Source organism: Pleurodeles waltl, chromosome 4_1 (genome assembly GCF_031143425.1).
Source record: "Pleurodeles waltl isolate 20211129_DDA chromosome 4_1, aPleWal1.hap1.20221129, whole genome shotgun sequence".
Taxonomy (NCBI): Eukaryota; Metazoa; Chordata; class Amphibia; order Caudata; family Salamandridae; genus Pleurodeles; species Pleurodeles waltl.
In genome coordinates this window covers 563,866,197-563,881,105 of record NC_090442.1, presented here as the reverse complement: position 1 = coordinate 563,881,105, position 14,909 = coordinate 563,866,197, and the positions used below count along the sequence as shown (strand labels likewise).

Here is a 14,909-nt window from a genome sequence, read left to right as displayed (position 1 = left end):
GACTTTTCAACCTCCGAACCGACCCTACCAGCACAGAACTCACTAGCAGTATCAACACCTGCTTCTCTACAGCAGGCTTTCCGGGCAGCTGGACACACACATAGTCAGACCCCTCATAAAGAAAACCTCTGCTGACCCCAGTGAACCAAAAAATGATGGACCAATCTCACTGCTCCCTTGCTCGGCCAAAGTACTCAAGAAGGCCATCAACAAACAGCTCATTGAATATCTGGAACAAAATCACATATTTGATGCCTCCCAATCAGGACTCCATGTCAACCACAGCACTGAAACTGCCTGATAACTGACAAAGATGACATCAGAACCATCCTCGACCATGGGAAGATGGTGGCCCTGATCCTGCTCGACCACTCTGCTGCTTTCAAAACCGTTTCCTACCACACTCTCATCAACAGATTCAACAATATCGGCATTCAGCAAATTACCCTCAAGGGGATCACCTCCTTCCTCATAGGACATACACAAAGCATCCGACTGCCTCCCTTCACCTCTGAACCCAAGGAAGTCTTATGTGACGTATCCCAAGGATCATCCGTCAGCCCCACCTTGTTCAACACCTACATGACCTCCCTTCCATACATCGTCAGATCCCACAGCCTCAACATAATTTCTTATACAGGTGACACTCAACTTATCCTCTTGCTTACTCAGGACCCCTCCACCACCAGAATCAACTTCTTCAACACCATGACCATTGTAGTCAACTGGATGAGAGACATCTGCCTTAAACTCATCTCCAACAAGACAGAAGTTCTGATCCTCAGGAAGAACACATCCATATGGGACCACAGCTGGTGGCCAGCAAAACTCAGACAAACACCGATACCCACAGATTATGCATGTATCTTAGGCATTATTCTCAACAGTCAACTGATCATGAACAAGTCAACACAGTAGCCTCCTCCTGCTTCCATGCCAATTGAATGCTCAGAGGAATCTTCAGATAGATCCCAGTTACCTCCAGAAAGACTGTCATTTAGGCCCTTGTCACAAGTCGTCTCGACTATGTCAATGCTATCTACGCCAGCATCTCCACCCAGCTCCTCAAAAGACTCCAGACCATACAGAATGCTGCAGCCAGACTCATCCTGGACCTCCCAAAATGGACTCACATCACCCCCACCTCAGAAACCTCCACTGGTTATCCATCCAGAAAAGATGCTGGTTCAAGATCCGCACAGACACATACAAAGCTCTGCATGATAAAGAACTGGTCTACATCAATCATCGAATGAACTTCCACCTACCCGCAAGACACCTGCTCTCTGCCTCACTACCTGTGCGCACTCCGCCTGCATCCATCAGACCTGCAGTGGGGATTGCTCTTTCTCCTACATCACCACCAAGACCTGGAATGACCTACCCCTCCATCTTCGTACAGCACCCTACCTGGTGGATTTCAAAAAGAATCTTAAGACCTGGCTCGTCGACAGAGACCCACAGCACCCAGATACCCCTAGGGGTGACAGTGCCAAGCTATACAAACATAAATTGATTAATTGATTGATTGATCCCCCACACCAGCCCATGAAAGTAATAGAATATTTTATCATTACACTTTCAGAGAACTCTTTTCAGAACATATGCACATTTGAGAAGCATTTTATCAGTACCTATTCAGAGAAAAGATGCAAATTTGATACAGAATTGCAAATTTGAGCTGAAAGAATTACTGTTCGACTCTCACTGAACAACATTTAATATGTCTGCATGTAATCCTCTTCAGAACTCATTGATGTTTTTACTGCTTTACCAAATAGTCAGCACTTCCTCTTTCTCAAAAGACTTGGCCTCAGCACCATTAGCAACACATAACTATACAACCATATATTCACAAGAATGTTCACTAGAATTTGAGATACATTAGAAACACTTTCCATATTTTAAACTTTCCTAAACTTATAAATATTATCAATACCCTTTAATTGTAAAATACGATTCCCTATTAAAGTGTTATTACAGTCTTAAATTATATCACAAAACTCATTATGAAAAATATATAAAATGAATAATTTTGTCTTCATCAAACTGATTTTTTCAAATTATTTGGATTCGCTCTGAAAATTGTTTCCTACCACAGAGCACATCTTCAATAGACCAAATTTAAAAGGAAACTGAATGGTAAACTTTTAAACACTTTGCAGGCAGGGCAAGTGATATTGCTTCTTTGCAATGAGTTATCTGGAATTCCCTAATTTCTTAAAAAGTGTTAATGATCACCCTTCTACAAATGTCACTTAAATAGAGAAACCAGGCCAGCATTAAATGTTGACTGAGAACTGCAAAACTAAGATCATTTCAGAATGTCTTTCCCTACTTCAAGCTTCCTGTACAGCAGGCAATGGAGATAATATGTAGCATAAAGCTTAGATATAATATAGGTATCTCAGGTGACCATGCAGTTCATTGACAGCAACCACACTGAAGCTCAAATATTGACCATGAACCTGACATCCCGTTACTCAGTAGGACACCCCATATTCTCACTAAGTACTGCCTTAGTAACTGCAGCACTTGACCTCTTCTTTTGGGTTGGTTTCTCCTAATATGTTGTTAGACTTATTTTTTATAACCCTAAATTACCATGGTAAACCTAGGCCACAGTCATATCATCAACATTCCTTTCAATGCAATTACATTTATAGCTACATTTTGTGTATTCAACAATAAAGTATTCTTTACTAGGTGAAATATTAATTTATTCAATTTGCACCCATCCTACTTGCTGTTAGTAAACTGGAATATGGGCCCCCATAAAGAGTAGCTGTTTCAAAAGTTGTTTCCATTCACCCCAAGGTGCATAACAACAGACGTCTGTCCTAGTGCAATGCTGTAATTTTGTACATATAAAGCACATGCTCGATTGACTGCCTAGGAAATCCAAAGTAAATTTGATTATTTTTACTAGGAGACTGGAATATAAATTAAGAATTTTCTTTTGATGTATACTCAAAGAAAGTGGATTTTTATTTGGGGTGGAAGAGAGACCATCAAAAGTAATAGAGCCAAAAATGTGTTAAGGTTCAGATACACCAAGTACATTTGTCCCAATCAAAGATTTTACCTTCTTAGCCTCTGAAATGGAAGTAAAAATGTGCCAGAAGGACGAGGTTGCAGGCTATATCTCTCACAATACTCTTGAAACCAGCAGGCTGCTTTAAGATGATTTTGGATTTCAAGGGAAAGGCTCAGAGTCGGAAAAACTAACATTTCGCCGGCTGAAAAGTTTCTACATTGGGCAGATTGGGACACACAGGTACATGACACATATCACACACATAAACAACTGCCATTATAGTGTCAGTATTCATTGCCAAATGAATGCTGGCACCACAGTGACGTACATTCACACCCACTGAGTATGTCCATGTGTGCACATTGCAAGGGGACCTGTACCTGTGATGTTGTGTTTCCAGTTGTGTATGTGAGTCATTACATCTGTGTGTGTGTGATTCGATTGGCTGGTTGAGTCAGAGGGAGATGGAGTGGGTGATGTGGTTGTGGCTGTATGTGTGCCACTTACATGTAGATTTAATGTTGCTGTGTATGTTTGGTTGAGTGTTGATGCATGATTGTTGTGATGTGTGTAGTTGTGCTTGTGTGTGTGTGTTTGTGTAGATGAGTGTTTAGTTGTGTCAGTTATAGTGGTTGTTTTGTGTGTGAGTACAAATGTCACTAATGTGTATGTGTTGTGGCAATGTGTGTTTTCGGCATGTATGCATTGTGTGGTATTGGAATGGCAAGGATTATAGTGTGTATGTGGTGTGTGTCGTAGTGTGTTGTGAAGTGGGACCCATATTGTCAAGGTATATTGTGTGTGTGTGTGACTTACCTCTAATCCATTGTCACTGCCATTGAACGATGTCCATGGGGTCCAGAGGAGGCCTTCCTGCGTCAGCAAACCACCACAGGTACACTGCCAGCAGGACTGTAACATCTACATGTGATAGGTGGGAACCCGCCAGACTGACGGTTAGGAAGAGCCCTCCGCCATGGCAGTCTGCGGCACAGTCGCAATACATCTAAATATGACAGGTGGAACACCCTCGACTTGACATTGTTTTCAGGTCCACCGCCATGACAGACTGGTGATAATACTGCGAAGAACAAAACAAATCTGAGGTTGTATCCGATAAAGTTCTTTGAAAATGCATACCTTTGCTGCAGGGTCCCACTGACTCTCCAGAGGTCTTGACAGACCAAAATTATTCAAAGTCCCAACTTTTTAGAGTTTCTGGCGCATTGCTTCTTGGACAACACTTAAGGGCCAGGGCTCAAAAAAGCTAAGTCCAGTCCAGTTCCAGTTGCTACTGATCAGGAGGGGACATCAAGTAAAATGTCTCCAATAGCTTGTTGTGTCACAGTAGCCAGGAAGGAGGGCAGTCAACTTCTCCTTGGAGCCCACATCTTAGTCCTGGGGACAAGTGGGGACTGGTCTAGCCCTGCACGGCCCCACACACTCTCGAACAACAGGTCCAGACCTCTTCTCTCCTACTGAAAGTCCAGAGTGAGTTCTGATGAGCTGTAGGTGATTTACCAGCTTTGTAGGTTTTACTAGCCAGTGGATGAGGATGATTGAAGCCAATGAGAAAAAGTTCCACTGTGCAATTCTTCCCACTTTTTGAGTACATCCTGTTTGCCTTCCTGCAAACTATCCCACAGTGTACTATTTTGAGGCAATTCCAACATGGCAGAGACTTTCTGTCTATGAAGGGATCTTGTGTGACAACCAGGGTTTTGTTTAGGGAAATAAGCAGTCTTCTTCTCCTCATCCACCCCAATTTGGTACTTGAAGGAGATCCTCCTCCCAATGGGCTGGTGCCAAACTGGCTTTAGAGGGCTTTCAAAACAAAATGTTTTGCTTTATCAGGTCTCCCTTTACCAGTAATTATGAGTGATGAGGCCTCACCCTATTTACTTTCATGTTAATGAAGTTCCTGAACCCTCCCCAGTACTCCTTCCTGAATAGATGTCTGTCACACAGCTCACACCCAGGACTTCCTCTGAAATGACCTATGTCATTGTTCCTGTTCTGGGAGCAGTTTTCACATCTCATTAAGGGGAAGAATTGGCAGGGCCATCTGCTACAAGCCAATGCTAATTAGCCCACTGGAAGCTCAGAGAGGTAAAGTTGACATTTTTAAACATCACTTTTACAAAATATGTGTTAAATCTGATTCTCTATTGAATGTGTAAATTATTCCAATGGTTTGTCCGAAACTAGACACAGCAGGGCTATTATTTTTTTCCGAACTTTAGTTTTTCTCACAGCATAGCTACAGCCCTTTACAGTGACAATATATTTGTGGGGCTACTCACTACAGGTGCATGCCAACATTTGATTCCTGCATGTACAGTTTTAAATACAAGGCACCCTACCTTGTGCACTACAAGGGACACATTTTATATTTTAAATGTAGGTTTTTTTTGTTGACACCAAGCAAAAGCAAACACAGCTCCACTTTCTGACAGCGGGATCTGTCATGTCCAGCAGACAGAAAGCAGAGTTTTCATCTGTCTTCCCTGCACGCAGATATTAAAAGTAGCTCCCTGCTTGCTGGAGCAATGCTGGTTCACATTGGAAGTGGGAGCCGGCTGTGACCACACAGTGGTTGGGGGACTCAAGGCCATATAGCCTGTAAAGAGCAAGGAATAAAAAAAAAAACACTTGACAGGGATCACGGGGGAAGATCTTGAGGTTACCCCTGTGGTGCACGATAGCCCACAAAGATCACAAAATGAAAAACTAGAGAAAAAATACCTATGGCCTAACGGGCAAGGTCTTAGACCCTCACATTGGAAGTTGAGGGTTCTACTCCAGGTATGTTAGTGATTATTTTCCTCTTTCATTTTTTTTTAAACTTCAAATGTTTAAGACTCATACTGAATGGAGATCTCACTGTTTTTATTTGATAAATACATTTTTCTTTTCAATTTGTCGAGAAATATCTAATTCTAAGTATATCATCTGCCAAAGCCTAAAAATGTCTTTCTCCCTCTCACTCTCTTTCTCTCTCTCATACAATATATTTCTCACACACCCACTCAGACTCTTACGCTCCCAGTCACAGACCCACCCAGACACTCATGCACCCACTCAGACACTCATGTACCCACTCACAGACCCACTCAGACCGTCATGCACCCACTCAGAGACCCACTCAGATACTCTCCCTTCCACTCATGCACCCATTCATAAACCCACTGAGACTCTCACACACTCACTCACAGACATACTGACACTCTCATACACCCTCTCACAGAACTGGCAGACAATCACACTCCCACTAAGACACTGATGCATGCATTGTCACACCCAGACGGAGACTCTCACAGCCACTCTCATCCCCAGAGACATCCTCTCACACCTATTCTCACACCCAAAGAGACAGACTGCGGCCAAATTCCACAGCCCACTGTCAAACGGACGTGTGCAGTGTGAGGTTGAGTGGTTAAGGGGGGTTCTCCCATACTTAAAGTCCCGTTCCTTTGGTCTTGTCTTGTTTGTGCACATTTTCTTCAAGCAACTCAATTTTTGCTGCTCTCATTGTAACCATCTTGTGCTCTTAGCACTTTGGTAAGTGTACTATTTTGTCCCCACATGTGTATATATAAATTCTATACAGTTTTGCTCTTGGATTCATGAAGAACGTGGTTTTCTGTGCCCAAACTATGACAGTTTCATATTGCTATTTTCTTAGGACTCTACAGTATTTACAGCTAGACACAGCTGGGCTTTTCTTACATGTTTAAATCCAATCCATGCTTGTGCCCTTCTACCAATCCCTGAGCAAATTTTGGGGGTGAGTCATTCCCATTTTCCTCCTGGAAGGGTGAATGGGCCTCACCATTTCCAGAGTAGAGAGGGGTCAAATAGGAATTTGTGAATGTATCATTGTCTTCAAATGCACGTCTGTGATTGTAACCAAACATTTAAGCAAACATCTCTGTGACATGCTCCATTCCCATCCTTTGAGTGGGATTTATGAGTGCAGATTCACACACACTTGTGGCAAAGAAACACTGATTCTCAAAGCAATGGTCCATAAAGAATCATGATGTTATTTTAGACAAGTAAGCTAATGGTGCCTTACATTTGCTTCGTCTAAGCAGCAACACTTCAAAGTTCCATATGTAGCATAACTTATGAACACATGAAGTAAAATAGAACACAAAGTCCATACAAAATCTCCACTCCACTTTCTACCCATTTTTGGTACTGCTTTCTTCTTCATAAGTCTCTCTCACTACATTTCTTTCTTTATTGTCTATTGATTTTCTGTAAAAGAAAATCAATTGGTAATGTCCCGACCTGGACACTTGCCTATAGCATATAAATCTACTTACAATTTTTCACCAATGCTCAAACATATTCTTGAAACACTTCATTCATTTTCTCCACCCCATTTTTTTAAACTCCACTATATGATAGTTGCCTCTTTGTATTTCATAAAAATCACAATTCTCTACACACTACAGCTTTCATAATCAGCATTTTATGTCAAGACAGGAGGCTAACACCCTGCATCTTCAATGCCTTAGAATGCAAAGCCAGATGTATTCTCAATGTGGTTGAAGTAAAATATTATGAAAACGTCTTTATTTTATCAATCTGCCCCTTTCTTTATCTCTTGAAATCCACCTCCTACAAAAAAACATTTGAGGCCATTGCCCCCCTTATAGAGTCTGTCTTAAAATTATTAATGTCCGTGCCTGTCTCCATCAGTAACCCAACTATCTGCCACAGAGACTCCCCACATATGGCTTTGTGGACAAAATCAACAACTGATCTACACCTGCCTATTTTCTAGCATTCTTGATTCATATTCTCCAATGTACCTTTTACCCAGAATTTGGGGATCTTCTCAAGCTCTGCATAACAAGTCAATTTTGACTTAGTTTTAGTTTTTCTGCAAAGTTTAAAAAACATTCTCACATCCCTCTAAATTGAATCAAAGTAATGTAGCCAATTTCCATTGATTCTCTTAAATGCCACCTGCTAATCTTCAAATAAGTTGAAGACTAAATTGACATCCCAATAACTCCCTAACAAGACTTTGAGAGTGTCTTGAACCAAATTCCTTTATAACTATACATACCAAGAGGCTTCTTCCCACTGAAATACTTTTCAACAAGGAATGATCTCATCTTGATAGCTGAACTGTACCAATTAAATGTCTTATAAACCGTGCCTTTTCCAAACAAACCTGCAAAGTAATTTGCAACTTCTACATGATCAGCCTCCACAGGATCCACATATCTGGCTAAGCACCAGACATTCCAAACATTCTTGTATCTCTTCCTTGTTCCCAAAGCTCATGACTACTTAAAGCATTGTGATGCCTTTTCTGAGAGTTCTTTGAATCTACCTGAATCCCTGAAAGTCTACACATTATAAGGCTGAGCACACCCGACTCTATTAAAATTGCCCTTCCATGCCAACTAACAGTCCTATGCTAGGCTGAATCTGAAAATGAATTTCCACAGCCATTTCCATAACTGATGAGAACCATACCTAAATTGTCCAGAAAGGATGGACTAAGATTATTTGACATCTCTGTCTTTTTTCTTGCAATAACGCCCTTTTAATCATTGCAAAAGGAGATAAGGCATAACCCACCATCCCTTTCCAATCCAGACTGAATGTACCAACTGCTAAAGCCCCTGGGTCTGGGTGTCAGCTAAAATATTTCTTTATCTGAATAGTTAAAATGGAAGCAAACAAATCTTCCTTTAAAGGACCCAGACAGTGTTCTATTTTCTGAAACATCTCTTCTCAACTTCCAACTACTGTAGTTTATTAAATGCCATAAATTCCAATCTGCTATCACATTTTCCTTCCTCAGTAAATATTGTGCTTTGAAAAAGATTCACACAAATTATTTGCAACTTCTGATAATTTCTTTAAACTGTTTCCTCAGCATCTGTTTTTTAAACTGTTTATATTGTCATGTTAAGCACATTTGTATGCAATCTAATGGAAAGCAGCAATCATTTTGTACATATATTAGTAACCACAGATATATTCCACAAAATGCATTCAGATAATAATACCTCAGTTAAGGTTTCAATGTGTGGGCTGTATTCTTTCATGTATATAGAACAGTATGATGCAATAAAACCTGCTACAATATTATCAAACAGGACCTCTGGGTTTAGCGGCACGTAGTGCTGCCATCTCCCTTCTTCTCTAGTGTGTGTAAGCTGCGCAACTCATGTGATGCAGTTCAGCATTAAAAGACGACAGCCAGTCCATCCCAACGGGGGACAGACAAACCAATAGAGCAGAATATCATTTCTGAAAAACTGTCTCAGGGGAATCGCAGTGTGCTGCCATGGATGGGTGTATGTGTGAGAGGCACTCACGGCATTCAATAACCATAAACAGAAATACAGCTAGAGTCCCCCTGCAAAACCCAATGTGTTCCCATGAATCGCTCTGCCAAATCCTCACCTTCTAGCCCTCACCATGCTTCCAATATCTCTGCCCACAGGCACGCTATGGGTTGTCTACATACCCCTCTTGCGTTTTCCCTCAGTAATGCTCTCTCCTCTGCCCTTGTCCAATATCCCAACTCGGGCCCCCTGTAGACTTCCAGGACATCGCTATCCCCCATTTCACCAGTGCAAGGACCTGATACAAAAATCTATTTCAAGATGTTTACATCGCAGACAGTCCCTTGGGTCCCCTCCGTATATGGTCCTGAGTTGGTGTGGTATAAGATATGTCATGTGTATATACTTGAATTGGATATATTTCAGCTGTGCATTGTGAGACACCTTATGGGGATATTCTAGTATCCTATTCCACTCTAGCTCAGTGAGTTCTCTACCCACCACCCATTTTTCCTTAAGAGTGCCAACGGGTTGCATCACTATCCCGTTCAGCACCCTGTAGAGCCTGGTTACTAGATGGCAGACTGGCTCCAGCATCAGCAGAAGTTGGAGCACCACATGAGTCAGAGGTTTGTTGTGGCCTCTATCCCATAGATCCCAGAATGTCCACACAAAGGACTCATATATAAGGAGATGACCCTTGGGCACCACATGCTCACTATCAGCTCCTCCAAGGGCATCAAGACACTCATATGAAAATAGTCTCCCATAGTCATCAACCCAACTGTAGACAATTCACCAACTGTGCAGCTGTTAAGTGAGATGAGATAATGGTTTACCATGTGGGAGGCCAAAAAGCGGCACTGATGGGGATAGAGCTGTTTCCTTCGGTTTGGTGGTCACAGCAGCACCAACAAAGAAGTGCAGTCACCAGCAGGATACCCGGTCTCAGGGTCTTCATGCCCGCTTTAAGCAGCCTGGTCAGGGTGGGCCTCTGGGTTGGGCCCCAGCCCGATGGGGCCAAGCTCTGCCTGTTGGTTGCCCTCTAGCCAAAACGTGACCCATTACAGATGAGCTTCCATGAAATATAGCTTAAGGTCAGGGTCCACTAGCCGACCCACACTTGGCAGGCATTGGAGAGTGGTGACCCGATCACAAATCAGGTCTCTGAACAATGTGTCCAGTTGCCGGAAGCAGGACCTTGGCACATTAACAAGCAAGTTAATGAAGTCGTATCACAACCTCGGGAGCATCACCATTTTGGAGATGGCAATACGCATTGTAGGTGGCAATTTGAGCATCTTCCAGAAGGGATTGTAGAGCTCCACTCACATACTTTCTCATAAATCCTTGAACCTGCAAAAAATCTGAAATCCCAGATATTTGCAGGCTTGCAGAGCCCATGAAATACCCAGTGGGATATCTGGACGCTGTGGAGGATTTGGTGTGATTCGTAATAGATATGTTTTCACTTGGTTGACATTGAGTAGCTGTACCATGTGTCTAGCGTCTGAGGCCCCATTTGCTAAATAAAGCAAGAGGCTGTATGCTCCTGTCCACCCACTGTGATGCCTCTACCCTCCTGCCTAAGGAATTCTGCTAAGAGCTTGATAACCAGGGCAAACAAGAGAGGGGATAAAGGGCATACCTGGGTTGTCCCTCTATAGGCACCATACTGCTTCCAGACTGTGGAACCCCTTCACACTCTGGCCATTGGGTGGGAGTATAATAACTATACTCTTCATATCCAAGGATCCCCAAGAGCCATCTAAAACATAACCTTCTCCAAAAATGTTCACCTGATTGTATCAAGTGCTTTCTCAAGATCAATGGACATGATCAATGGACATGTACATGGTACAGTACATGGTACAGCCGTCTTAGGTTAATGGAGGTATTATGTGTAGGTTTAAAACCATTCTGGTCTGTGTGGATTAGTAGTTCTATGCACTATATCACCAACATTGCAAATATTTTGCTAATATATTTAAAATCTATGTTAAGTACTGAAAGGGGAGAAAATCCCGCCTGGAGTTACGTCTGGGCCTGTGTTAAGTAGGACCACCAGTGCCTCTTTGGTTGAAGCTGGGAGCACTCTGAGTCTATGTGATTCAGCATAGAATGCTGCCAACCTGGGCACCAGTACATCTGCGTAGGCTGTATAAAATTCTTCACGTAGCACATCAGGTCCTGGGGTATTGCCTGTGGCATGTCTGTAAATGCACTTTTCATTTCCTCCCTTGCCCCTTTGGGCAAAGTCAAGAGTGGGAGCCGCTCTAGTTAAGTGCTCTTTGTCTCAGCTGCCACCAAAGTCAGATATCTATGGAGGTTAACATAATCATCTTGGAAGGCTGCATTGGGGAATATAGCGTTACTCCAATTGGGCCGAATAGGCTGGTATAGGAGTGCCTCTAGTCTCTGGGCTAATAATCCAGGCCAGCAGTCTCCCCACTCTCCTCTCCTCCTTGTGAGCCATATTAACATATACCCTTCAATTATGGTTCCGCAGGTGCTGCAATGCCACATTATACTGCTCTTTCCCATCCCACAGTTGCGCATGTGAGTCTGGGTCTGTGCTCAAATTTGTTCCAGAACGTGCAGGGCATCCTCTAGGGATTTTAGTTCCCTGTCCAATTCCCTTCTTGTGCCTACCTATCGGCTGAGCAGTGTCCCTGGGTAACCACTTTATAGGCCTCTAGTTTCACCAAACAATCAGACGTCGTACCCTGATTGAATTCAAATACCCTGTACTAGCCTCCCGCAGGGAGTCTCTGTAAGGGGCAGCTGTGAGGGCCCCGCATTCAGTCTCCATGCAGGTATTTCCAGGCAGGTATCTCTTGCCTAAAAGCCCATCAATAGTGGGCTTTGATCTGAGAAAGTGAGGCAGAGGTATTCCGCCGGAGTCACATTTTGGCTCAGGCAGCTCAAGCAGATATAGCGTTCAATCTGAGTGTGGAGTTGGTGCATGTGCGAGTAGTTAGAACAGCTTATGTCAGCATCATGTTGATTCCACCAGATATGTTAGAGCCCCCAAGAGTGTAACCAGTTCCAGAAGTCCACAGCCATCTTATGAGCTGCCACCCCAGGCAACAACAGAAATGAGTGATCAAGATCCATGTCAAGCATGCAATTGAAGTCTCTCCCTATAATCAAAGCGTCAGCATCGATTTGACTTACAGGTGCAGAGATGGACTGTAGGAATGCGACTTGGGCCTGATTAGCCACATAGACACTCCCCAGTGTAATCTGTTGACCACTTAATTACCTGAGATCAGTACTTCCTTGTCTATTGTAGTGTTCGTTACTTCCCCTGGTGAAAGCAGAGTATTCTGCTCTCCCCAATGGCACCGCAAGAGTGTAACCTCCACTCCCACAAGATGTGTTTTCTGCCACATGGCAATCACCATCACCCTGCACCTAACATAACTGAGTATATTTTCTTGGTCAGTCACAGACCCCATTCTTCTTATCTTCAACTCAGAAATGTGAAGCCTAGACACCTGTCAAAATATCAGGTGGTTCAGCAAGCGCTTGACCTCACCACATCACCCTAGCCCCATCCCAGCTCATCCAGCAATCCCTGAGACAAAAACCAAACAGGCATACCCCAAATATCCCTTCTCAAGAGTAGTTCAGCAACTGCTGGCCACCCAAACTGTAAAACCAATACCTTTGGTATTATCATGGTTCCACTTTGGCTCCAAAAGTGGCTTACTGAACTAGGACAGGGGTGCGTGCGGAGTTTGGCTGGTATGAGGGGCAGTTCAATGGTCTTGTTTAATGTAAGGAGGAGATCTCCACCCACTGATTCCAGGTGAACCGTCTGCCCCACATCAATCTACTCCTCCCTTCCCACTTATGTAGTCTAGGGCCAGTCCTCCAAAACAATAGAGTTTAAGGAAAAATATAAATGGGTTTCCTACAGAAGAACCAGTATCTATCACAAAGTCACAGAGTACATTGGGTGGCAGACCCCCAGTAGTCAGAGTAGTTCCTCAGCAGCCTGTGACGCGACTGCTGGGAGGCTGTTATTGTCCACGGTCGAATCATTCAAATTTGATTGCCCAGAGCATTGTCCCAAGGGCTTACTTCTGTCTGAGTCAGCAGAACTTTGTGTATGATTTCAGCTGCAGCCAGGAGTGCTGCGGCTTTGTCATTGTCTCCCTGGGATCTTGTTGGTTTCTTCAGCATCCATCGCTGTGAGGTGTGGCGGTTTCATTTTCTCAAACTGTGGCTGGTGTCAGTTCCCGCAGCTTATTCTACCTCTGGTCTGCCCCCGGCCTGTAGATCTTCAGCCAGTTCCAAACCTCAAATGGGTCGTCACAAAAGTGTGCAGGTCCATCCAGTAGAATTTTGAGTCACACCGTTAAAAAGAGTATTGTAGCTCTTCCACTTGTAATGTCCGTTTCATCTCCAGAAGGGAGGCTAGTTATGAACAGACTGCTATTGTGAAGTGCTGTTCCCCACTTGGAAAGGGCCATCTGTGTGTGCCCTCTGCAGCAGTACATCCTTGTCTTTACAATGAAGCAGCATGGCCACCACCAGCAGAGGTGGATGGCCCTTTCGACACTCAGTGGACCCTCTCCAAGGCAATGAAGGGGGTCAGCTGTGTTGGGGCCACCTCTGCTCTCAACCAGCGTTCCACGTAAGTCACAATATTGCCACCTTCTGTGCTTTTGTGTGGAGGCCCACAATACGGACATTATTACAGAGATTGCTCCCCTCAGCATCATCACTGTGGTGTACCCCTGGTTTCCTTCAAGAGTGTTACTGGTAAGTAAGTTGTAGTTCATTGCTCAGGCCCCCGTTTGCTCTGCAAGGGCCCAAACTACTATTGGATCTTGTCAGTGGCCTGTCAGGGGCCCACGGAGGTTAAAGGGAAGAAGGCACAGTGGCGCATTCACTGCCTCACAAAGTGGGCTGCTGAGTCTTGTGATATATATCCTTGGCCACTACAAGGGACTCCTACTCTCTTCCTGTTGATCTGTAGGCCAGCTGGGCCTCAAGGTCCCCCCACTGTGCAGTCTGGCCCCCTAGGCCACCATTTTGCGGATATTACTCACTATGCTATTACTGGCCTCACAGCTGGTGTCCTAATTGGGCTCTTCACACTCTGGGGCCTCCGCCAAGGCACTTTCAGTCTTATAAAGGCATCGGTCCCAAGGAAATGCCCCCCTAGCCACCTACTGCCCAAGATAGTGCCCATGTGGCATAGTGTCCGGGCTCATGGCTCCCAGGTTCAAGGATCCGCCGGGCTGCAAACTGCATTACCCTTCACCAACTCAGCACTGTGGACACTAGCCTGTGTCCCGACTCCTCCCCCCCAGCTACTGCTCACTTTCACACTGCGTGATTGCCCTCCGCCATTATCCAGGGACACGTGCAGTATTAAGGCCAGAAAAGCAGCCCCCAATATCCTGGCAATCTGCTCAGCTCTACCTGTAGTTCCACTCCTGCCAGCCAATCATGTACTGCAGACCGCTCACGTTGTTTTACTGCAGGCCTCCGCCAAAATTTTTTAGATCACTGGGCTTTTGCTGCACATCATAACA

The 14,909-nt window shown here is 44.0% G+C and overlaps 1 protein-coding gene across 1 annotated transcript in view; it reads right to left on the bottom strand.

Moving 5' to 3' along the window:
- Positions 1-14,909, bottom strand: part of PPP1R3A (protein phosphatase 1 regulatory subunit 3A) — a 400,387-nt gene that overhangs the window by 168,644 nt on the left and 216,834 nt on the right. The gene's annotated exons all lie outside the window — the stretch shown is intronic.